General features: G+C 37.2%; 2 pseudogenes; both read right to left on the minus strand.

Moving 5' to 3' along the window:
* Nucleotides 1–3,991: 3,991 nt before the first annotated feature.
* LOC110202648 (olfactory receptor class A-like protein 1) lies at nt 3,992–5,554 on the minus strand (annotated as a pseudogene).
* A 12,919-nt stretch (nt 5,555–18,473) lies between these two features.
* On the minus strand, nt 18,474–19,421 carry LOC110202608 (vomeronasal type-1 receptor 1-like; annotated as a pseudogene).
* Between the last annotated feature and the right edge of the window lie 7,079 nt (nt 19,422–26,500).

The following is a 26,500-nucleotide window of genomic DNA, read 5'->3' on the forward strand; positions in this document are numbered from 1 at the left end:
CCAGTACCAAGCAGTTTTGATGATTGCTGCTTTATAATACAATTTAAGATCTGGAATTGCTAGGCCACCTTCCCCTGCATTTCTTTTCATTAGTTCCTTTGATATTCTGGACCTTTTGTTTTTCCAAATGAATCTTGTTATTATTTTTTCTAACTCTATAAAATAATTTTTTTGTAGTTTGATTGGTATGGCACTGAATAAGTAAATTAGCTTAGGTAGGATTGTCATTTTTATTATATTAGCTCCGGCCTACCCATGAGCAACTGATGTTTTTCCAATTATTTAGATCTGATTGCATTTGTGTGAAAAGTGTTTTGTAATTGTGTTCATAGAGTTCCTGGGTTTGTTTCAGGAGGTACAGTAAGTTTAAATGGGATTTCTCTTTCTATCTCTTGCTGTTGGGCTTTGTTGATAATATATAGAAATGCTGATGATTTATGTGGGTTTATTTTATAGCTGGCAACTTTGCTAAAGTTGCTTATCATTTCAAGTAGTTTTTTACTTGATTCTCTAGGATTCTCTAAGTATATCATTGTGTCATCTGCAAAGAGTGATAGCTTTATTTCTTCTTTGCCTATTCTAATGCCTTCAATTTCTTTTTTTTCTCTTATTGCTAAAGCTAACATTTCCAGTACAATATTGAATAACAGTGGTGATAATGGACATCCTTGTTTCACCCCCGATCTTATTAGAAATGCTTCTAGTCTGTCCCAATGCTTGCTGAAGGTTTTAGATATGTGCTATTTATTATTTTAAGGAAGACTCCATTTATACCTATGCTTTCTAGTGTTTTTAATAGGAATGGGTGTTGTATTTTATCAAAAGCTTTTTCTGCATCTATTGAGATGATCATGTGGTTTCTGTTGGTTTTGTTGTTGATATGATCAATGATGCTGATAGTTTTCCTAATATTGAACCAACCCTGCATTCCTGGCATAAATCCTACCTGGTCGTAGTGTATTATTCTTGTGATAAGTTGCTGTAATCTACTTGCTAATATTTTGTTTAAAATTTTTGCATCTATAGTCATTAAAGAAATTGGTCTATAATTTTCTTTCTCTGCTTTGACTCTTCCTGGTTTAGGTATCAACACCATATTTGTATCATAGAAAGAATTTGGTAAGACTCCTTCTTCACCTATTTTCCCAAACAGTCTGTATAGTATTGGAATTAATTGTTCTTTAAATGTTGGATAGAATTCGCGCGCATGTAAATCCATCTGGCCCTGGAGATTTTTTCCTAGGGAGTTCATCATGGCTTGTTCATTTTCTTTTGCTGAGATCGGGTTATTTAAGTATTTTACTTCCTCTTTGGTTAATCTGGGAAATTTATAGTTTTGTAAATATGTATCCATTTCACTAAGGTTGTTAAATTTGTTGGCATATAGCTGGGCAAAATATTTTCTAATTATTGTTTTAATTTCCTCTTCTTTGGTGGTAGCTTCGCCCTCTTCATTCTTCATACTAGTAATTTGGTTTTCTTCTTTTTTTTTAATTAAATTAACCAAAGGCTTATCTATTTTATTGATTTTTTCATAAAACCAGCTCTTAGTTTTATTTATTAGTTCAACAGTTTTCTTAATTTGAATTTTTTTAATTTTTCCTTGGGTTTTCAATATTTCTAATTTGGTGTTTAGTTGAGGATTTTTAATTTGTTCTTTTTCTAGTTTTTTTAGTTGTATGCCCAATTCATTAACCTCCTCTTTTTCTATTTTATTTATGTAAGCATTTAGAGATATAAAGCTTCCCCTAAGATCTGCTTTCACTGCATCCCATAGGCTTTGGTATGTTGTCTCATTATTGTCATTCTCTTGAATGAAGTTATTGATTGTTTCTATGATTTGTTGTTTGACCCAATCATTTGTTATGATTGGATTATTTAGTTTCCAACTATTTGGTTAGTCTATCTTTCCATGGCCCTTTATTACATATAATTTTTATTGCATCATGATCTGAAAAGGATGCATTAAATATTTCTGCCTTTCTGCATTGAATTATGAGGTTTTTATGCCCTAGTACATGGTCAATTTTTGTGTATGTGCCATGTACTGATGAGAAAAAAGTATATTCCTTTCTATCCCCATTCAGTTTTCTCCAGAGGTCTATCATACCTATCTTTTGTAGTGTTTTTCCACCTCCTTAACTTCTTTCTTGTTTATTTTGTGTTAAGATTTGTCTAGCTCAGAGAGGGGAAGATTGAGGTCCCCCACTAGTATAATTTTGTTGTGTATTTCTTCCTGTAACTCCCTGAACTTCTCCTCTAAGAATCTGGATGCTATACCATTGGGTACATATACATTTGGTAATGATATTGCTTCATTACTGAGAAGTTTGATTTTAGCTAGGTAAAAACGAGTTCATAGGAAGTAGGGAACACAATCACCTGCCACTTTTGTTACTCTCAAAAACTAGTGAGCAGAACAAAAATGAAAATTTTATTTCTAATTGAAATGACACAAAAAAATTCACATCTCTAGCTCTGGTCTTTCTGCTGAACATACATCCTCTACTCTCCCTCTGATATCATTCCTATGATTCCAAAAAAGTAAAACTGGAAGATATCTCAAAGTGATTCAAGTCAAAACACTTCATTTGAGAAATGAAGTAATTGAAGATAAATGAGGCTAAGTCATTTGCACTAGGTCACACTGGTGAGAAGGATCAGAGACAGCATTTGCACTGAAGTCCTCTTACTCCTGAACCACTTGGAGATTGAGTATTAATAGTTTATACTACTCTCTGCCTGGCCAACTCATTGTCTTGCCACAAATATGACTCAGCCAACTAGACTATGGATAATTTTAGGAGTGATCTCACATCTTTTGACACCTATAGGAGCTACCTTCTGATAGATGGGCTCTGCTGGCCTAGTTGCTCTACAACAGTGATGAGGTCAGGCATAGTTACAGATATGGGCCTAAGGATATGTAGGTGCTTCAGTGACTGGAGCACTGGGTCTAGAGTCAAGAAGACCTGAGTTGAAATCTGGTGTTAGACACTAACTATATACCATTAAGCAAATCATTTATGCATCAATTTCCTCTAACGTAAAATAGGAGTAGTAATGTCACCTAACTTTCAGGGATGTTGTGACGCTCAAATGAGATACTTTTGAAGAACTTAGCCCAGTGACTGTCACCTAATAGGCACTTAATGCTTACTTCCTTCCTTTCCACTTTTTGTCAGTATTCCTTTCCTTGTTTCTTTCATTCTTGCCTATTCCTTACTTATTCAACTCACTCAGCCTCTTTTCTCTTGGTAAAAGAAATCAGCCTCTGGAGGGTTGTAATAAAAGAAGTAAGATCAAAAGGCATTGTATAAATGTTTGTTGTTGTTGTTGCTGATGATGATAATGATAACGATGGTTAATTTCCAGTAGGCTACCATAAATTATCAAGTGCCATTAGCCAAGTTCACAGAAAATACAAGGGCTTTTCTAAGGGGATTTAGGGTGATGAATTTCTCCATTATGTTTCACTTTTATCCATAGGATACAAACATATTTTACACAACTCTGAAAGACTCAATACTGTTTGGTGATGTCTGCATGGGATGGTTTGGGTAACCCAGATGGTCTCTTCTTGGCTGTACCCACAGTAACATGCATAGAGATGACTGAAATACCCCAAGCAGATGCTGATCTTCAAGAGTGCTTATCTTTATAGTTTGCCTCCATAACCTCCTCTGAATGATCCATAAATCCCTGGGCTTTAGAGGAGATCTCAGGTCTAGGTAGCTCTTATTTATTTAGTATTTTATTTTTTTCCCAATTGCACGTAAAAACGATTTTAACATTCTCTTTTTTCCAATTACCAACTCTCAATTTTCTCCTCCCTCTCCTGCCCCTCATTGAGAAGTCATGTATTTTGACATTGATTATACATGTGTACTCATGCAAAACACATTTCCAATTAAGGTATTTTATGAAAGAAATCACAGAAAAAAGAACAAGAACAATAAAATAAGTAAAGAAATGATTTTTGTGCCTTTGTTTGTATTCTTTCCACTTACCACAGTACCTGTCATTTACTAAGCAATCCTAAGTCTTATTATTTGTGATGCTGATGAGAGCAAGGAAACAAACCCATTATTGATGACATTCCCACCAATGTACTTAATACAAGTTACTCATGCAGACTTTGTTGCAACAATATTATATATTTCATCCAAGCCTTTCATTTTACAAAGAAGCATAATATGGTCAATAATGGTGGCATAATTTACCCAAGATAAAACTGTTATCTAATGTAAGCATATGGAAAAGGGCATGAGTCTTCCTACTGATCTTTCTCATACTGAGGAGTGAAAGAGAAATTTCCTTTCAAGTTGATTATAGGATGCTAAATTTTCATGTGGTATTTTATAAAATTCCTAGTTGTTGAATGATACATTCTTTTCAGGACTGGAATACTGAAATTCATAAAGTTATTAGGCAAAGACTAGATTCATGGGTTGAATAATCTATGCATAAAATCCTTAGGAACCCTTTGTGGCTTTCCAGGTATACAATGAAGATCTTGAATATGACTCTCACTGACAATGAGCAATAAGGGAGAGAGGGCCGTGTAACATAAACCAACGAAGCTTGCAATGGTTTACAATTTAGCAACTTTTTCAAAATTAAAAGTTACATATGAGATGATACAATTGTTGAGCCAGTGGAATAAAATGAAACAGGTTACATGCAAGAGTATGGACTGTGTGGCCTTGACCTCAGAGAAGGATCTAAGGGAATGACTACTGCTGTAAATGTGCTGCACTTACTTGCTATGTCTACAGAGGAGAAGCACCATATAGGTATTAGGCAAGCCCATTAGTAAGTGAAAGGTAAAGTGGTGAAAAGTCATTCCAAATATAAATGCAGTATTAAGTTGATGCTTATTTCTCATTGACCTTACTACAAAAATATGTGTGGCATAATGATACCTAACATTTGTTTTGTTTCTGGTTGCTTCACTTTCTTGAATGGCGTTGATGAAGATCAATGCATTGGTGACCCAGAAAAGACAAAATAATGCAAAATATCTTTGGGGGCTCTGACTTTGATGCTAGCCCGCACAGAGTTGTTGGGACTGATGATGAGGGCCTGGAACATACTCACAAGACTTGTTGTGAAGATAGAAAGTCCCCGGGCAACTCTGTAAAAGTATATGAGTGTCTTACACCCTAAATCATATAAAAGATGTCTCATTCCAAAACAAAATATGATTTCTGGCATGCCTCTGGTAAAAAGTGTGACCATACTGGCCAAAGTCAAATGAGCAAGAATCAAATCCATTGGCTCCTTCTGTTGGGGCTTTCTTAAGGAGATATAAACATAGAGCATGAGCAGCAGTGAATTCCCTACAAAACTAATGGCACATTGAAAGAAGAAAGATGCACCAAAGATAAGGTCACTAGATACCATATTTCTTCAGAGATTCAGTAGATATGATTCCATAATGAATGGAAGTGCCTAAAAAAAAAAGGAAGTGTACACTAACTTAATAGAGTTGTATGATGACCACAACTATTGTAAAATTTCTTATTTCTTCCAGGAGATTAAATGTAGGAAATCAATCATGTCCTGTGTTAAAAATTCATAGGATCATGTATCTACAACTGGACATTACCACAGGAAGGCAAGTAATTTGACATAGATTATACATGTGGACCCATGCAAAACACATTTCCATATGTTTATCTTTCCATGTTTTTCTGAGAGCATCTTAATCATCATTATTTAAAGCACAATAGTATTCCATCACAATCATATACAACAATTTGTTCAGCCATTCCCCATATGATGGACATTGCTTCAATTTCCAATTTTTTGCCATCACATAAAGAGCTGCTATAAATATTTGTACATGTAGGTCCTCTTCACTTCTTTATGATCTCTGGGATATAGACCTAGCAGTATTATTGCTTGTTCATTGAGTATGTATGGATAGAGTTTCAAATTGAACTCCAGAATGGTTGAATCAGCATACAACTTCGCCAACAGCACGTTAGTATTTTAATTTTCCCACAACACTTCCAAAATTTGTCATTTTCATTTTCTATAGCATTAGCCAATCTGATAGGTGTGAGGTAGCTGAGAGTTGTTTTAATTTGTGTTTCTCTTATTAATCATGATTTGCATCATGTTTCATACTATTATAGATAGCTTTGATTACTTTGTCTGAATACTGCCTGTTGCTGTACTTTGACCATTTACCAATTGAGGAATGTCTCTTCGTTCCATAAATTTGACTCAATTTCCTCTGTTTGAGAAGTGAAGTCTTTAACAGAGAAACTCATTGTAAAAATTTTTTTTCACGGTAATAATACACAACTATGTATTTCTCTCCATCCCATATTCCCCCAGCTTATCCTACTCTTTCTCTCCTTTTACCATACCCATTCTCAAAAGTTTCATTCTTCTGACATTTGTCTCTCTCAAACTGCCCTCCTTTCTATCAACTGTCCCCACCCTTTCTCTTATTCCCTTTACCTCCTGCTTTCTTGTGTGATAAGACAGATTTATACACGTGACTGAATGTGTATATTATTCCCTCTTTCTGTCAATTATGATCAGAGTAAGGTTCATGTGCTCTCCTCCATCCTACCTCAATTTCCCCTCCACTGAAAAATCCCTTTCAGGCCACTTTAATGTCAGATAACTTATACCATTATACTTCTCCCTTTCCCTTCTCCTAGCACATTCTTTCTCATGCCTTGATTTTATTTTTTAGATAATCATACAATCTTATTCAACTAAAATCTCTGCTTTGTATCTATGTATATGACATCAAACTGACCTAATAATGAGAAATTTTTTGGAGTTAAAAATACCATTTTCCATGTAGGAATGTAAACATTTTAACCTTATTCAATCCTTTAGGATTTGTCTTTTCTGTTTGTCTTTTTATGCTTCTTTCACATCTTGTGAAAGTCAAACTTTCTATTCAGCTCTGGTCTTCTCAACAGGAATACTTGAAAGCCTTTTATTTCATTGAACATCCATATTTCTCCCTGAAGGATTTTACTGAGTTTTGATAGGTAGGTCATTCTTGGCAGTAATACAAGTCGTTTGCCCTCTACAATAGTATGTACCAAGCCCTTTGATCCTTTAATATAGATGCTGCTAAATCTTGTGTTATCTAGACTGTATCTCCGTCATATCTGATTACTTTCTTTTTAGCTGTTTGCAGTATTTTCTCCTTGATCTGGCAGGTCTGTAATTTGGCTATAATATTCCCAGGAATTATCATTTTAGGATATCTTTCAGTAGGTGATCAGTGGATTCTTTCCATTTGTATTTTACCCTCTGCTTCTAGAATATCAACACAGTTCAGTTTGATAATTTCTTAAAAGGTGATGTCTAGGCTCAGATTTTTTAAGAGTCTGGCCCAGTTGTATTCTCATTACAATGGCTCAGACTCTTAAAATCTGGACAATAGGGCAGATTCTTAAAATCTCACCCAATCTGACTTCTTGTGTTCTTATCTCTGGCTGAAAGTAAGCTTGAGTCGATTACAGTTGAGGCAGAACTTGTGTTGCTTGCCCTTGAATTTTGGGTTCCCAGCATCCTTAGACCTCAACACATAACTCTTCTCTTCTCTGACACTTCCGTCTTTCTGGTACTGGCCCTCATCACCTCACACCTGGACCGCTGCAGTAGCTACTGGTGACTCTGCCTGCCTCAAGTCTTTCTCCACTCCAATCCATACTTCATTCAGCCAATAAAGGGACTTTTCTATACTGCTCTATCACCTACTCAATATATTCCAATGGCTTCCTATTGCCTCCAAGATCAAGTACAACATCTTCTCTTGAGAGTTCAAAGTCATTCATGACCTAGCCCCCTCCTAATTTTCCAGTCTTCTTACACTTTATTCTCTACTACATACACTTCAGTCCAGTGACACTGGCCTGCTGGCTGTTTCACAAACAAGATACTCCATCTCTTGGTTTTGAGCATTTTCTCTGGCTTGTCTACCATGCCTGGAATGCTCTTTCCTCATTTCCACTTAGTGGGTTTCCTGGCCATCTTAAAGTTCCAACTAAAATCTCATCTTCCTAGGCAGAGTCAAGGTGGCAGAGTGAAAGCAGGGACTCACCTGAGTTCTCCCCCAAATCTTTTCAAATATCTCTAAAAAGTGACTCTTCACAAATTCTAGAGTGGGTGAACCCAGGAAGATTTCCAGCCCAACATGACCTGGAAGGTCAACAGGAAAAGTCTGTTGCACCAGCCTGAGACACGAGCCTCCAGCACACATGGCACAACACAGACCCAGTCTAAGCAAAACCAGAGCAGGATTTGGGGGACTGAATCATCAGCAGCAATGTTGAGTTCCATTCTTCTCAGCCCACAGAGGCCAGAGACAACTTAGAAGGTCAGCAGGAGAGCCAAAATGGTGGAGTAAGAATTAAGTTGCTCTTACCCTCCAGTATTAACCTCTGAAAGCCTAGAACAAATCACCCTAGGAAAATACCTGGAACAGCCGAACCAGAATAAAGGTGAAAAAAAGAGCCTAGACAGCATCTTTCAGGAAATCATAAAAGAAAACTGCCCTGAGGTACTAGAACCAGAGGGTAAAATAGCCATAGAAAGAATCTACTGATCACCTAAAAGAGATCTCAAATTGAAAATGCCAAAGAATATTGTAGCCAAATTCCAAAATTACCAGATCAAAGAGAAATACTGCAAGCCACCAGAAAGAAACCATTTAAATATCATCGAACCACAGTCAAGATTACACAGGACATTATACCTTGTACATTAAAAGACCACAGGGCATGGGACACGATATTCTGTAAGGCAAAGGAGCTTGGATTGCAGCCAAGGATCAACTGCCCAGCAAAAATGAGCATGATATTTCAGGGCAGGTGATGGATATTCAATGAAACAGAGGACTTCCAAACCTTTATAAAAAGAAGAGAGCTCAATAGATAATTTCATCTTCAAATACAATACCCACGAAAGACATGTAAAGGTAAACAAGACAGAAAGAAACAACATGTTATTAATAAGGGCAAACTGTTTTCATCCCTACAAGGGGAGATGACACTTGTAACTCCTGAAAACTATATTGTTATTACACCATGTTAAAGGTGTATATATAAAGGGGGTGGCTATAAGTTGATGTTGATGTAATGACAAAAAAATCTAATCAGGTGAGTTAAATGGATCAAAGTAAGTGGATTAATCTGATTCAAGAATATGTACTGAGAGAAAAGGAAAGGAGGAGTCAGAAAAGGGTAAATTACATTAGAAGAAAAGGAACAAAAATGTGTTACAGTAGAGGGAAAGAAAGGAGGGAGATGAACATTGTTTGAACCTTGCTCCCATCAGATTTGGCTCAAGAAGGGAATAAATCAGTTAGGTATAGAAATCTAACTTGCCTTATACTCAGTTGTAGGGAAAAGGTGAAAGAAAAGGGAGGGGGGTTAGAAGGGAGGCAGAACTGAGGGAGGCAGTCATCAAAAGCAAAACACTACTGAGGAGGGAAAAGGAGAAAAGAGAAAGAAAAGCATAAACAGGGGAGCTAAATGATGGAGAGAAAGACACAGATAGTAATCATCCCTGTGTATGTGGTATGTGAATGTAATGGAATAGTATCATGTTACAAGAAATGATGAACAGGTAGACTTCAGAAAAACCTGGAAAGATTTGTATGGTCTGATGCTGAGTGAAGTGAGCAGAACCAGGAGAATGTTATACTCAGTGACAGCCACATTGTGCAATGACTAATATTGATGGACTTAACCCTCCTCAGCAATACAAGGATCTAAGACATCGCAAAAGACCTCATGGTGGAAAATACTATCCATATCCAAAGAGAGAACTGTGGAGTTTGAGTCCACACTGAAGCATACTGTTTGCTGGGTTTTGTTGTTTGGTTTTTTTTTTTTTGCTTCTCTTGTATTTTATTTCCTCTTTCTGGTGGTTCCTCCTGTTGGTTCTGGTTCTTGCTAGCAGCATCACTGATGCTCCAATGATGGTGTATGTTTGGTAGGGATGTATATGTATAGCCTGTGTCAAATTGCATACTGTCTTGGGGCTGGGAGTTGAAAAGGTAGGGGGAGAAGAGTTTGGAACTCGGAAGCTTATGAAAGTGGTTGTTGATAGATCAAAATGAATTAATTTTTTAAAAATTTAAAAAAAAAACAAAAAAATATTTTTAAAAAATGGTCAGCAGAAGGGGTCTGTCAGAACTGGGTGAGAGAGAGGTGAGTCCATTTCAGGGCTGCAGGGCATACTGATGCAGCCTCTGCACCAGGAAAACAGGAACAGGCCTTGGGAGTGATTGAATGAGCAGCAGTAGTGGCAGCAGCAACAGTAGCACTACTTCTGGACCTATGAGCCCACAGAATGAATGTTTGAAAGTCACCTATTTAGACTTCCGAGATCCAAGATGGTGGAGTAAGCAGTAAGTCACTCTCACTCTCCCTTATTGACCTTGAAAAACCCCAGAGAATATTGCCCCAGGAAAAATCTTGAAATAGTAGAGTCAGAAGTATAACAAATACAGCAGTCTTTTAGCTCAACAGATAGGGGAATAAACAGGAAAGGTCCCTCTTGCTGTGACTGAAGGGGATCAGTACAGGAAGTGAGGTGTCCCAGCAAGCCAGTGGCAAGCTCAACCTCAGCAAACCAGTAACCAGGCCCCTATCCCCCAGCACAAGAAGTCTGGACAGTGCCCGCTGTGCCCAGAAGCAGAGATGAACTTTAAAAGCCAGAAAAAAGGCAAACAACATGAGCAAAAAGCAACATAGAAAACAATGACCATAGAAAAGTATCCTAGTGACAGGGAAAATCAAAACACAAATTCAGGGTAGGATAACATTATCAATATATACACATCTGAAACCTTGGAGGGGAATATGAACTGGTCTCAAGCCCAAAAAGCCTTTTTAGAGAGCTCAAGAAGGATTTTAAAAGTCAAATGAGAGAAGTGGAAGAACAATTGAATAATTCATTTAAAAATAGATTTAACAACACACAGAGGGCAGAGCCAACATGGAAGACTAAAAGCAGTGATTGCTTGAGCTCTCACCCAAACCTCTCCAAATACCTATAAAAAATGGTTCTAAACAAACTCTAAAGCAGCAGAACCCACAAAAGGATAAAGTGAAAAAAATTTCCAGCCCAAGACAACCTGGATGGTTGATCAGAAAGGTATATCATGCCAGGCTGTGACAGGAACACAGTTCCCACGGGCACACAGGCCTCAGCAAACCTGGAACAGGCCTGAGAGGACCAAAGCACAGGCAGCTGTGGCAGTTTGAGACTTCTCAACCCATGGACACCAAAGGCAACTTAGAAGGTCAGTAGGAAAAGTCTGTCTGTGGTGAGAGAAAAGCAGGGGTAGCAATCCTGATCTCAGACAAGGCAAAAGCAAAAATAGACCTTATCAAAAGAGATAAGAAAGGAAACTACATACTGTTTAAAGGCACAATAGACAATATATGCACCAACGGCATAGCGTGCAAATTCTAAGAGGAGAAGTTAAGGGATTTACAGGAAGAAGTAGACAGCAAAACTATACTAGTGAAGGACCCTCTCTGAACTAGATAAATCTAACCAGAAAATAAACAAGAAAGAAGTTAAGGAGTTGCATAGAATATTAGAAAATTTAGATATGGTAGACCTCTGGAGAAAATTGAATGGGGATAGAAAGGAATATACTTTTTTCTTGGGGGTACATGGCACATACAAAAAATTGCCATGCACTAAGTCATAAAAACCTCACAATCCAATGCAGAAAGGCAGAAATATTAAATGCATCCTTTTCAGATCATGATGCAATAAAAATTATATGTAATCAAGGGCCATGGAAAGATAGACTAAAAATAATTGGAAAGTAAATAATCTAATCCTAAAAAATGAATGAGTCAAACAGGAGATCATAGAAACAATCAATAACTTCATTCAAAAGAATGACAATAATGACACAACATATGAAAACTTAAGGGATGCAGTGAAAGCCGTTCTTAGGGGAAATTTTATATCTGTAAATGCTTACATGAACAAAATAGAGAAAGAGGAGGTTAATGAATTGGGCATACAACTAAAAAAACTAGAAAAGGAACTAATTTAAAATCCTCAATTAAACGCCAAATTAGAAATACTGAAAACCAAAGGAGAAATTAAGAAAACTATTGAACTAATAAATAAAACTAAGAGTTGGTTTTATGAGAAAACCAATAAAATAGATAAACCTTTGGTTAATTTAATTTAAAAAAAAAAGAAAGAAGAAAACCAAATTACCAGTATCAAAAATGAAAAGGATGAATCCACCACCAAGGAAGAGGAAATTAAATCAATAATTAAGACCAGTTTTGCCCAGCTGTATGCCAATAAATTTGACAACATTGGTGAAATGGATGAATATTTACAAAACCATAAATTGCCGAGATTAGCAGAAGAGGAACTGAAATACTTAAATAATACCATCTCAGAAAAAAAAAATTGAAGAAGCCATTGATGAACTGCCTAGGAAAAACTCTTCAGGGCCAGATGGATTTGCAAGCAAATTCTATCAAACGTTTAAAGAACAATTGATTTCATTACTATATAGACTATTTGGGGAAATAGGCAAAGAAGAAATCTTACCAAATTCTGGACAGTGATTTGGAACGAGGCCCAAAGGGCTATAAAACTCTGCACATCCTTTGATCCAGCAATACCACTTCTATAGAGGGCTCTAACCCAAAGACATCATACAATGGGAAAAGGACCCACATGTACAAAAATACTTATGGTAGCTCTTTCTGTGGGGGCAAAGAATAGTAAATTGAGGGGATACTCATCAATTGGGGAATGGCTGCACAAATTGTAGTATATAAATGTAATGGAATACTACTGTTCTATAAGAAATGATGAGCAAGGAGACCAGAAAAACCTAGAAAGACTTATATGGACTGATCCTGAGTGAAGTAAACCAGGAGAACATTGTACACAGTAACAGTCACATTGTGTGAAGACTAACTTTGATAGACTTAGCTCTTCTCAGCAATGTAAGGGTCTAAGACATCTCCAAAAGTCTCATAATGGAAAATTCTATCCACATCCACAGAAAGAACTATGGAGTTTCAATGCAGATGAAAGCATACTATTTACTCTTCTTTTTCTGTTTTGCTTCCTCTTTCTTGTAGTTCCTCCTATTGGTTCTAATTCTTTCTTACAATATGAATAATGTGAAAATATGTTCAATAGGAATGTACATGTAGAGCCTATATCAGATTGCACACCGTCTTCGGAAGGGAGGTGGAGAGGGAGTGGGAGAAAATTTAAAATTCAAAAGCCTGTGGAAGTGACTGTTGAAAACTAAAACTACATCAATTAAAAAAAATAAAACATGAGGCGGAGCCAAGATTGTGGAGTAAAAGCAGTGACTTCCTTCATCTCTAGACTCACATGATGATGGAGTCCTTCTCCTTGCCAAAGCAAACCTCTCTCTGTACACAAGTGATCCCCTTCAGTCTGGCTTCTCTAACATATTGTGCCTCTATCATCCTCTCTCACTTTTCCTCAATCTCACCTTGTCGACTGGATGTTTTGTTACTGGCTATGGCTCCCTCCAAGTTTGCTTCATGTTAAAAAAAAACAGTCTTTGGTCTATTAATTCCTTCTACCCATTACCCCCATCTCTCCTGTTTAGTGCAGCTGAATTACTAGAGAAGATATTCTATATTAGAAAAATAATTCTCCACTTCCCTTCCTTTTTCTCTGTCTTTACGTCTCTACAATTCTGGTTCCTAACTTCATCATTAAATCAAAAGTATTGCCTATTAATTTTTTAATTTGCCAAATCCATTGTCCTTTTCTCAATACTCATATACTCAAGACTCAGTACTTATACTCTTCTGGACCCCTCTGCAGCTTCTGACATTGTCAAAATCACCCTCCCTTCATTGACACTCTCTTCTGTCCTGGTTTTCATGAACTTCTCTCTTGGTTCTCATCTGACTTATCTGACCACTCCTTCTTAAACTCTTTTCCTGAATCTTATCCAGGTCATCTCCAATCATGTTGGCCATCTCACAGGACTCTGTCCTGGGGCCTGTTCTCTTCCCTTGTATTTTATTTCATCGATGGTTTCAACTCCCTGTGATTCAGTTATGATGTCTAATGCTGATATTTCTCAGTTTCACTTATCCAGCCATAGCCTTTTTCCTAACATCCAGACTCATCTCCAACAGCTTATGAGACATCTTGAACTGAGTGTCAGTACAGATACCTTAAACCCAAAGTGTCCAAACTGAACTTGCTATCTTTCTTCTCAAACTTTCCTTTTTTACACCCTATTACTGTTGAAGGTAGCACCATCATCCCTGTTAAGGAGACTTATAAGCTAGCATTAGATATTATCCATGACTCCTCATTCTCTCTCCCCTGTCATATACAATACATTGCCAAATGCTGAAAGTTTTATTTTAATATCTCTTCAATATTTACCCCTCTCCCATCTTGAAAAGCTACCACCCTGATACACATATGGATCCCTTCATGCCTGTACTATTTCAGTAAGCCACTACTTGATTTCCCTGTCCCAAGTCTGTCCCTATACTAGTCCATCCTCAACTCAGCTATTAAATTTATCTTCCTAAAGCACAAGTCTGATCATGTCAAATGCTCTATCCAGTAAACTCCATTGCTACCCAATCACCTTCAGGATCAGATACAAAATTATCTGATTCACATGTAAAGCTCTTCAAAACCTAGGTTCTTTGATCGTTTAAGATATTTAAAAACCTTTAGTCCTATGCTCTTACAAGTGACTCTAGATAAATTGGTATTGCTTTCTCAAAACACCATACTTCCAGATGGTGTTCCTTTTCCCTAGTTGTTCCCCTATCCTTGAGTTCTCTCCCTTCTTACCCCTTCTGCCTGGCTACTCTGTCCTCCTTCAAGACTCAACTACAGGAGGAGGAGCCAAGATGGCAGAGTGGAAGCTGTCAGTTGTGGAGCTCTCCCCCAAACCCCTCCAAATACATATAAAAGATGGCTCAAAACAAATTCTAGAGCAGCAGAACCCACAAAAAGACAGAGTGAAGCAAATTTCCAGCCCAAGACAACCTGGATGGTTGATCACAAAGATATATCGCACAGAGCAGGTAGAGGAGCACAGTACAGCATGGGTGTGCAGGCCTGTAGCAGGCCTCAGAGGATTGAATTGTGGGCAGCTGTGGGAGTTTCCAGACTTCTCAACCCACAAAAGCCAAAGACAACTTAGAAGGTCAGTGGGAAGAGTCTGTTTCTGCAATGCTGAGAGAGAAGCAAGGTGGTCTCAGCTATATTTCCTGACCATGGCCTGGGGCAGGGGCTGCCTCCTGAGCTTCTGGCCCACAGATTGAGGGGAATCGAGTAGCTGATCAGAGGGAGATTAGAGGGATCTTTTTGACAGTGCTGAGGCAGGAATTTCTTGCTTTGCCCATGCTTGGATCTGGGTCACAGTTCTGGGCGGCAGTCCTGAGACAAGGAGGAGTGCTGGCATGGTGGAACTTCTAGTGGCTGTGGAGAGAAAACCCTCCTCACAGTTTCAGGACAGAAGGGAGTGCTTGTGCTTACTAACTAACCAGAGCACAGGCCAGGAAATGAGTAAACATCTCCCCCCTTCTCATACTACCTTTGAAGAACTGAAAGTTTACAGGTCTCCACAAGTATCTCTGAAAACAGCTGTACAAACCCCCAAAGCTTGGGACAGTACATTCTCCACATTGGAAGCAGACTCTTACCTTAACAAAGAGTTTGAAACTCAAGTAATTGGCCAGCATCATGAGCAAGCAGCTCAAAAAGAGTTAGACTGTATTATCTTACTTTGGTGACAAAGGAGATCAAAACATGCAACCAGAAGAAGAGAACAAAGTCACAGCTCCAACATCCAAATCCTCCAAGAAAAATATGAATCAGTCCCAGACCTTGGAAGAGCTCAACAGGGATTTTCAGAAGCAAGTAAGAGAAGTAGAGGAAAAACTGGGAAGAGAAATGAGTGATGCAAGAAAATCATGAAAAACAAGTCGACAGCTTGCTAAAGGAGACCCAAAAAAAGTGCTGAGGAAAACAACATCTCAAAAAATAGCCTAACCCAAATGGCAAAAGAAGTCCAAAAAGCCAATGAGGAGAAGAATGCCCTAAAAAGAAAAATTAGCCAAATGGAAAAGGGAGTCCAAAAGATTAATGAAGAAAATACTTCCTTAAAAATTAGAATAGAGCAATTGGAAGCTAGTGACTTTATGAGAAATCAAGACACTGTAAAACAAATCGAAAAGAATGAAAAAAAAAAGAAGGCAATGTGAAATATGTCATTGGAAAAAAAAACTGACCTGGAAAAGAGATCCAGGAGAAAGAATTTAAAAATTATTGGGCTATCTGAAAGTCGTGATCAGAAAAAAAAATCCTAGATATCACCTTTCGAGAAGTTATCAAGGAAAACTACCCTGATATTTTAGAACCACAGAGCAAAATAGAAATTGAAAGAATCCATCAATCTCCTCCTGAAAGAGATCCCCAGAGGAAAACTCCTAGGAATATTGTAGCCAAATTCCAGAGTCCCAGGTCAAGAAGAAAATATCACAAGGTGTCAGAAAGAAGTAGTTCAAGTATTGTGGAAACACAATCAGAATAACAAAAGACTTAGCAGCTTCTACATTAAAGGATTGCAGGGCATGGAATATAATACCCCAGAGAACAAAGGAGATAGGATTAAAACCAAGAATCACCTACCCAGCAAAACTGAGTATAATCCTTCAGAGGAAAAAATGGTCTTTCAGTGAAGTAGATGACTTTCAAGCATTCTTGATGAAAAGACCAGAGTTGAATAGAAAATTTGACTTTCAAATATAAGACTCAAGTGAAACATGAAGACATACACAGGAAAGAGAAATCATAGGGGACTTATTAAGGTTGAACTGTTTACATTCCTGCATGGAAAGATGATATTTATAACTCATGAACCATTTGTCAGTATTAGGGTAGTTGGAGGAGAAAAATTATATGTGTGTAGATAGATAGATAGATAGATAGATAGATAGATAGACAGATAGGTAGGAAATGGTGAGTTGGAGATTAAGGGGTCATATCTGGAGAATCAAATTAAGGGATGAGACAGGAGTATACTAGGAGAAAAAGAAAGGAAGAGGTAGAATGGGGTAAATTATCTCACCAAAAAAAAATAGCAGGAAAGTTATTACAGTGGAGGGGAAAAAAGGGAAGGTGAGAGGGAATGATTGAATCTTATTCTCATAGGATTTGGCTTAATGAGGGAATAACATACACATTCAATTGGGTATGGAAATCTGTCTTACCCTACAGGAAAATAGGAGGAGAAGGGGACAAGAGAGCAGGGGGATCAAAGAGAGAAGGACACATTGGAAAAGGAGGTAATCAGAAGCAAATACTTCTGAGGAGATACAGGATCAAAAGAAAGAATAGAATAAAAGGGGTACAGGATAGGATTAAGGGAAATAAAGTTAGTTTTTGACAACATGTTCACTATGGAAGTGTTTTGCATAATTGCACATGTATAACCTATATTGAGTTGCTTTCCTTTTTAATGAGGGTGGTTGGCAGGGAGTAAGGGAGAAAATTTGGAACCCAAAGATTTAAAAACACATGTTTAAAAACAAATGTTTTCACATGCACCTGGGAAATAAGGAATACAGGAAATGGGGTACAGAAGTCTATCTTGCCCCACAGGAAAATAGCAGGGGGAGGGAATAAGAGAAGGGGGGAAAAGATAGAGGAGAGGGCAGACTAGGGGAAGTTGTATTCAGAATGCACGCCATCTTGGGGTACGGAGAGGGATGAGATGGGATGAAAATTTGGAATTCAAAATCTTGTCGAACTAAATGTTGAAAACTAAAAGTAATTAAATTTATATTAAAAAAAATACTCAACTACAATCCCACCTTCTCTGCAAAATATCATTTGAAGTCTACCATGCTGCTGATATCTTCCTTCTGAGATTGCACTTCTTTATATTAAATATTTACCTTAAATAATCCAATAGCTGTTTACATGCTTTCTCTGCTTAAGGGAATGAATGACATTTGTGGCTTTGTTTGTTTCCTGTGCACTTACCACAGTGCCTAGCATTTACTAAAGTAATCTTAAGTCTTTTTATTTGTGATGCTGAAGAGCAAGGAAACAAACCCAATACTGATGACATTCATTCCAATGTACTTTGTAGCCTTTGTAAAAGTGACATTATATATTTCATACAAGCTTTTCATTTTAAAAAGGAATATAATATGGTCAAAAAGGGTGGTATAATTTACAAAAGATATAACTGTTATCTAATATAAGCATATGGAAGAAGACATAAGTGTTCCTGCTGATCTTTCTCATACTGAAGAGTGAAAGAGAAAGAAATTTCCTTTCAAGTTTGGTTATAAGATGCTAAATATTCAAGTGGTAATTTATAAAATTCCTAGTTGTTGAATTATATGTTCTTTTCAGAACTGAAATATTGACATTCATAAAGTTGTTGTAAGAATTTAGATTCATGGGTTCACAAATCCATCCATAAAATTCTTAGGAGCCCTTTCTGGCTCTCCAGGTATACAATGAAGCTTTGGGATGTGACTCTCACTGCCAATCAGCAATAAGGGAGAGGGGTCAGGGTAACAACCAACAAAAAAGTTTGCAATGGTTTCCAACTCTAAGTCTTTTTCAAACTTAAAAGTTACATATAAGATGATACAGTTGTTGAGCCAGAAGAATAAAACAAAACAGGTCACAAGCAAGAGTATAGTCTGTGTGGCCTTGATCTCAGGAAGGATGTAGGGGAATGAATACTGCTGTAAATGTGCTGCACTTGCTTTCTGTGTTTATACAGAAGTACCATGTGGGTACTGTACAAGTCCTTAAGGAAGTAAAAGATAAAGTCATGAAAATTCATCCCAAACTTAAGTGCAGCAGTAAGTTAATGGTCATTTTTTATAGACCTCACCATGAAAATATGTGAAACATAATGACAGTCAGAAATTGGGCCATTTTTGGGTGCTTCAGTGACTTCAATGTAGATCAATGCCTTGGTGACCCAGAAAAAGAGGAAATAATGTACAACATATTGGGGCCTCTGACTTTGGTGCTAGTCCACACTGAGTTGTTGGAACTGATGGTGAGGGCCTGGAACATACTCACAAGACTTGTTGTACAGATAGAAAGTCCCTCGACAACTCTGTAAAAGTACATGAGTGTCTTACATCCTAAATCATCTGAAAAATGTCTCATTCCAAAATAAAACATAATTTCTGGGATGCCTCTGCTAAAAAGTGTTACCATATTGGCCACAGTCAAAACAGCAAGAATCAATTCATTTACTTCTTCTGTTTAGGCTGTCCCAAGGAGATGAAAACATAGAACGTGAACAGCAGTGAATTCCCTACAAAATCAATGGCACATTGAAAGGAGAATGCCACACCTAACATCAGCTCATCAGATGCCATTTGTCTTCAGATATTCAGTAGATATGATGCCACAATTAATGGAAAAACCTAAAAAAAGGAAATGGCAGATAATCTGAATACTGAAGAAATGCAGTTGAATGATGTCCACAAATATTACACTAATATCTTATTTATTCCAGGAGGTGAAATGTTGAGAATCAAATTGGTCCTTTCTTTAAAATTCTTAGGATCATGTATCTAGAACTGGACATTACCACAGTGACCATATATTCTAATCCTCTCACTTTGTAGATGAGCAATCTTAGTTATGGGACAGTGAAGTGAATTGACAACTGTTACCAGAAAAGAAGAGTAATAAAATGATTTTTTATAATATGCTATCTTTCTTCTCTTTTATTTCTAGGAAAGTACATTCCATACCCATAGGACTTCACTGGATCTATCAATTAAAAGTTGTATACTTATTTTTGAGTTGAAAATGGATGAAATATTTTCTTGATGAAAAAATCAAAAAGCACACTGCAGTAATAATTTCCAAATTTAACAACACATAAAGCTCACCATGGGAAAAATGTTAATGGATTTTCCTCTCTTATATGATTGTTGCTTACGTCATGATTGTCTCTCCACTTATCTACCTGAAGCTCTCCTCAGTTGAAATTTGTTATGTGGAATGCTGTCATACGGATGTTTATTTTCACCATACTCTCCTAAATTCATCCAATGTCCTTAATGTGATTTTGATGGTATTGGTTGCATTTGTAATATCCTAGTTTTCTCCTGAGGAAGTTGAGCAAGGTGGTTATAGAGGCACTGAATCAAATAGGAGGGTTTATTGAACTCCAGAGAACAAGTTTGATTTTATTTATTTTGATCTATTTTGTTTTACTTAAATTATATGTATAGAGTGACTGTCCTATTCTAAACCATTTCCTGACTCTGTTGTGCAAAAGTTCAGGAACAAAAAATGACTTGTATTTCTATCCAATTAATCCACAAAAATTTCTTCTTATTTTGATACTTGGCATACAATTCACATTTGGTACCCTTATTCATCAATTTAATTCTCATGTTCCATGTTTATTCTATTACTGAGTATTTGAAATACTCCTTTAATGATGCTACTTCCTTGTAGATTTTTAAAATTCTTAATTATGTTGAGTGGTCATTAAAAGAGCAGAACTTCTAAATCACCTTTTTAAGTTTCATTAGTGTATCAATAAACCTTTCAAATGCCTTCTGTGTGGCTATGTGCTACATGTTGTGTGTGAGATTTGAAATATGGAAGCAAACCTGCGTGCTATTGTAATAGCCCAGGCTTGAGGCAATGAAAGCCCACAGCAAGATATTAGCAGTAACAGGAAAGAGAGGATATATATGCAATTGATGTTATGAAGGTAAAATGGAAAGGAGTTTATCACAGATTAGAAATGGAGGATGAGGATAAGGAACTCAGAGTGACACTTAAGTGACCAACCTAGGTGGTTAGAAGAATGGTGTTAGTTCCGAAAGTAAGAGGAAAGTAATGAAAGGCGTGGGTTTTGTGTAAATGTAATAAGTTCAGCTTTGGATATGTTGAGTTTAATGTCTATGGAACAATTAATTTAAGATCATTAATAGGTAATTGGAGATGAAAGACTACAGGTTAGAAGAGAGGATAAGGTTGGAAAAGTAGGCTGAATTACTGCAAGCTGATGAGATAACCAAGTGAAACAATATGCAGTGAGAAGAAAATATGGTTCTGGGACAGAGTCTTATGAGCAGCCCAAGATGAGTAAGCATGACTTAGATGAAGATCAAGCAAAAAAAAAAGAAGACCAAGAAGGTGTCATTAGATAGTTCATAAGTAAACCAGGTTCCCTAAAACTTAGAGAAAAGAATGTATCAAGAAGTGATTGACAGTGTCAAAAGCTGCAGAGATGTGAAGAATGATACAGATTCACAAAACCATTCACTTTTGGCAACTAAGAAATTTTGTATAATTTTGAGGAGAGCATATTTCATTGAATGTTAAAGTAACAATTCAGATTGTATTGACTTAAAAGGAGATTTAAAGTAAAGGAAAGGAGACACATTTAGCCAAAAAAGAAAATGATAGATAGTGTCTTTGGATTCATTAAGTAAGGAACATTTGAGCATTGGGTAGATATAAGTATGTTTATTGGCAATAGAGAAATAGCCAGTGGATAGGGAGAGACATAAGTGTGAATGTATAATGATTGGGGTAAGTCTGCTGGAGAAGATAAGATGAAAGAGGGCCACCTCATTAAGTGGGATAAAGATGAAGAAGTATCAGAAGGTATATGAGTGATAGGAAATCAGGATCAGAGAAGAAGGAACTATTAGAAAATGGCTTCACAGTTTTCAATAAAATATGAAACAAGTTTCTCAGCTGAGAGGGGAGGAGAATAAGACAGCACAAGAAGATCAAAAAAGGACAAAGAGTTTTAGAAGAGCTGCCACAATGACTGAGATAGTGAGTTAATTAGGGAGGAATAAAAGGGTTGCCATGCAGCATTCAGGGCCTAGTTGTGTTTATTGACCAATTGAAGTTACTGACCAAATTTATAGTGGATCCAATCAATACAGTTTCAGTACGTTTTGTTTTGTTTTGTTTTTAATAGCTTTCTTCAGGAGCATGTCTGTAGGAAGGAAGGTAGCAGAATTTGGGAGCAATACACAACAAAGGTTGGAACAGAAATAACAGAAATAAGCTAAGGGGCAAGGCACTCAAGAGACAAGAATAAGATAGAGTTAAGTTGGTTCTTCAGCAGGGTAGGGTAGGAAAGGGAGGGTTGTGTAGCTAGAGCAGGGGTGATTCTGTGGGAAAGAATTGAGTGGTCAAGTGCCTGGAGGCCATGGTGTCCATCAGGAACTACATTTTTCCTACCAAGTACATCATAATAAGAATGGATATAAATTGCCAATGTCATGAATAAGGCAATTCCTTCCACACTTTCAAATCAGAAGACCTAGCACGTTTTGAGGCTGACAGGTTTTTTTAAGGTTACATAGTTAGTATATGACAGTAGCAAAATGTGTTTCAAAATCTTTATGTCTCAAAACCAAACTCCCTATCCTCTAAGCTAAAAACAACAACAAAAAATATTTCTAGCCATGAAACAAGGATGAGACATTCTAAAGCAAAATATGTTGTTAACCTGAAAATAAACTGATGGATAACTCATCTCCTGTGAGTGCAGTGGATAGAAGAAAGAGAATAGGAAGAAGGGATGGGGGAAGCACAGGATCATAATTCATGAGTGAAAGGAAGGAAGAGAATGATAGAGGAATGAAATGGAGAAGAATTAACAATGACAAGAAAGGAAACCATTGAAAAAAATGTAAAATGAGTGGGTCAAGAAGGAAAGGAAGTAATTATGAAAAGAATAGTAAGAGGAAAAATAGGGTAAATGGAGAAGAGAAATGCTAAAACATGACTTTTTAATGATTCAGATTATTTTTATTTTGTGAGGTATGTAAGACTACATAAGATAGTATAGGAATGTCAATTACATTATAATAATCTATTATTAAATTAAATTAATTGGTTAAAGCATTTGCTATGTCAAAAGCACTTTCAGGGGGAAGTAAAGAGAACAACAGGAAAATGGAAAAGGAAAAACAAAAAAGGTAATAATAGATGAGATGGAGTAATAAAATAGTGATGAAAAAGGAAAATGTATAGAGCTTGTATGGGGTTTCTGTAGCAATGAAAAATTATTTAAACAGCGAGTATCTTTCAGGAATGAAAAGAGCAATATTAAGGGGGAATTCCAACAGAAGCAGCATATTCGATTGTTAAATTCCTCAAGAGATGCTGCACAAGTTAAAACAAGACTCTCAACTTCCTTTTCAAGCAATCATCAATGCAGTCTGAAAATGATGGGGTAAATTGGAAAAGGAGTATAATGAAACCTCAGAGCTCATTGTATTTCTGCTTCATATCCAATTCTCTTTGTGTGAAGCATTAAGAGATGGCAGAAGACATTTCTAAAATATGTCACATGTTACAAACTGTCTCGTTATCTTCAAAATAAATCTAAACTTCTCAGAAATAAAGATTAGAATAAGAGATCTATACTAACAGTAATGGAACTTGGAATCTTTTCATACCTACTGAAAATTTGCTCTGTAATTCTGAGCTACTTATTTGCCTGCCCTTTCTGGGTCTAATTTCCACACCTGTTAATTGGAAAAAACACTTATCATTTCATTTTCTCTTTATACGTGCTATCTAAATAGAAAGCAAAGTTTGACCTGTGCTACAAAAAGGAACTCACAGTTTTTTAAATTGGAAATAAAACCTCTTTTTGCTCTAAGAAATCTCTTAAGAGGTATGTTAAAGGAAACACCGCTCATAAGCACTGAGTTTAAAAACTCACAATTTAGAACTGGAAGAAACCAATATGATTACCCAATATGCTGAAGGCATTGTTTTCACAGAGGAATGGGGGCTGAGCAGAGGAAAAGAGGTTATCAAATAATCAATCCCTGAACTGAAAGTTAAGAATATGAAAACACTATTAAACAGGAGATACAAATAAGAAGGGAGAAAAAAGTTAGTTGAGAAAGTGGGCATGGGGGAGCAGATCAAAGATGGTGGAGTGAAAGCAATGACTTGCTTGAGCTCTCCCCCAAAACCATCCAAATACTCATAAAAAATGGCTCTAAACAAATTCTAAAGCATCAGAACCAACAAATTTCTGGCCCAAAAGAACCTGGATGATTGATTAGAAAGGTATATCATGCCATGGTGGGAGAGCAGGGCAGTGCGCTTGGGCATGCAGCCCGCAGCTAACCCAGAGCAGGCCTCAGAGGATTGAATTGGGGGCATCCGTGGCAGTTTCCAGACTCTTCAATCCACGAATGCCAAAGACAACTTAGAAGGTCAGTGGGAAAATTCTGTTTCTGCAGTGCTGAAGAGGAACACAGGTGTCAACTCCATTCCCTGAACACAGCCTGGGGTGGTGGCTGCCTCTGAGCGGGAATCCAGTGGCTCATCAGAAAGGGATTGCAGGAATCTCTTGCTTTGACCATGGTTGGATCTGGGTCACAGTTCTGGGCAGCGGTCCTGGGATGAGGAGGAGCACTGCCATGGTGGAGCTTGTAGTGGCTGTGAAGAGGAACCCTCCTCACAGTCACAGGACAGAAAGGAGTATTTGTGGTCACAGGCCAGGAAAGGAGGAAACACCACGCCCCTTATCATACCACCTTGGAAGAATTGAAAATTTACAAGTCCCTACAGTATCTCTGAAAACAGCTGTACAAACCCCCGAAGCTTGGGACAGTACATTCTCCACATTGGAACCAGACTCTTGCCTTAACAAAGAGTTTAAAACTCAAGTAATTGGCCGGGATCATGAGCAAGCAGCACAAAAAGAGACAGACTATATTGTCTTACTTTGGGGAAAAAGAAGATCAAAATATACCACCAGAAGACAATGAAGTCAAAGCTCCTACTTCCAAAGCCTCCAAGAAAAATATGAATCAGTCCCAGGCCTGGGAAGAGCTCAAAAGGGATTTTGAGAAGCAAGTAAAGGAAGTAGAGGAAAAACTGGGAAGAGAAATGAGAGTGATGCAAGGAAATCATGAAAAACAAGTCAATAGCTAGCTAAAGAGACCCAAAAAAATACTGAAGCAAATAACACCTTAAAAAATAGTCCAAGCCAAATGGAAAAAGGAAGTCCAAAAAGCCGATGAGAAGAAAAATGCCCTAAAAAGATAAATTGGCTAAATGGAAAAGGGAGTCCAAAAGATTACTGAAGAAAATACTTCCTTAAAAATTAGAATAGAGCAATTGGAAGCTAGTAATTTTATGAGAAATCAAGACACTGTAAAACAAATCTAAAAGAATGAAAAATGAGAAAACAATGGGAAATATTTCATTGAAAAAACAACAGGCCTGGAAAATAGATCCAGGAGAGAGAATTTAAAAATTATTGGACTATCTGAAAGCCATGATCAGAAGAATTCAAGTATTGTGGAAACACAGTCAGGATAACACAAGATTTAGCAGCTTCTACATTAAGGGACCAGAGGGCATGTAATATAATATTCCAGAGGATGAAGGAGATAGAATTACAACCAAGAATTATCTACCCAGCAAAACTGAATACAACCCTTCAGGGGAAAAAGTAGTGATTCAGTGAAATAGAGGACTTTCAAGCATTCTTCATGAAAAAACCAGAGCTGAATAGGAAATTTGACTTTCAAATGCAAGACTCAAGTGGAACATGAAGAGATAAACAGGAAAGAGAAATCATAAGAGCCTTTTAAGGTTGGACTGTTTACATTCCTGCATGGAAAGATGATTTTTATAACTCATGAGAGTTTTGTCAGTACTAGAGTAGTTGGAGGAAAATACTTATATGTATGTATATATAGACAGATAGATAAATAGATGGCACAGGGTGAGTTGAAGATTAAGGGGTCATATCTGGAGAATAAAATTAAGGGATGAGAGAGGATGATACTCGGAGAAGAAGTGAGGTACAGGTAGAATGGGGTAAATTATCTCACAAAAACAAAACAGAAAAGAAATGGCTCTTACAGTGTAGGGGAAACTGGGGAAGGTGAGAGGGAATGAGTGAATCTTATTCTTCTAAGATTTGGCTTAAAGAGGGAATAACACACACATTCAATTGGGCATGGAAATCTGTCTTACCCTACAGGAAAATAGGGGGACAAGAGAGCAGGGGGATGATAGAGAGGAGGGCAGATTGGAAAAGGGGATAATCAGAAGCAAATACTTCTGAGGAGGGACAAGATCAAAAGAAAGAATAGAATAAATGGGAGGGCAGGATAGCATTAAGGGAAATAGAGTTAGTTTTTCACAACATGTCTAGTATGGAAGTGTTTTGCATAAGTGCACATGTATAACCTATTTTGAGCTGCTTGCATTTTCAGTGAGGGTGGGTGAGGAGGGAGGAAGGGAGAAATGTGAAACCTACAGTTTTAAAAACACATATTTAAAAAATGTTTTCACATGCTACTGGGAAATAAGAAATACAGGAAATGGGGTACAGAAGTCTATCCTGCCCTTCAGGAAAATAGAAGGGGAAGGGGATAAAAGAAGGGGGTGAGAGAAAGAAGAGAGGACAGACTAGGGGGAGAGA

This window comes from Phascolarctos cinereus, unplaced genomic scaffold (assembly GCF_003287225.1).
Source record: "Phascolarctos cinereus isolate Bilbo 61053 unplaced genomic scaffold, phaCin_HiC Scaffold_5;HRSCAF=322, whole genome shotgun sequence".
NCBI lineage: Eukaryota > Metazoa > Chordata > Mammalia > Diprotodontia > Phascolarctidae > Phascolarctos > Phascolarctos cinereus.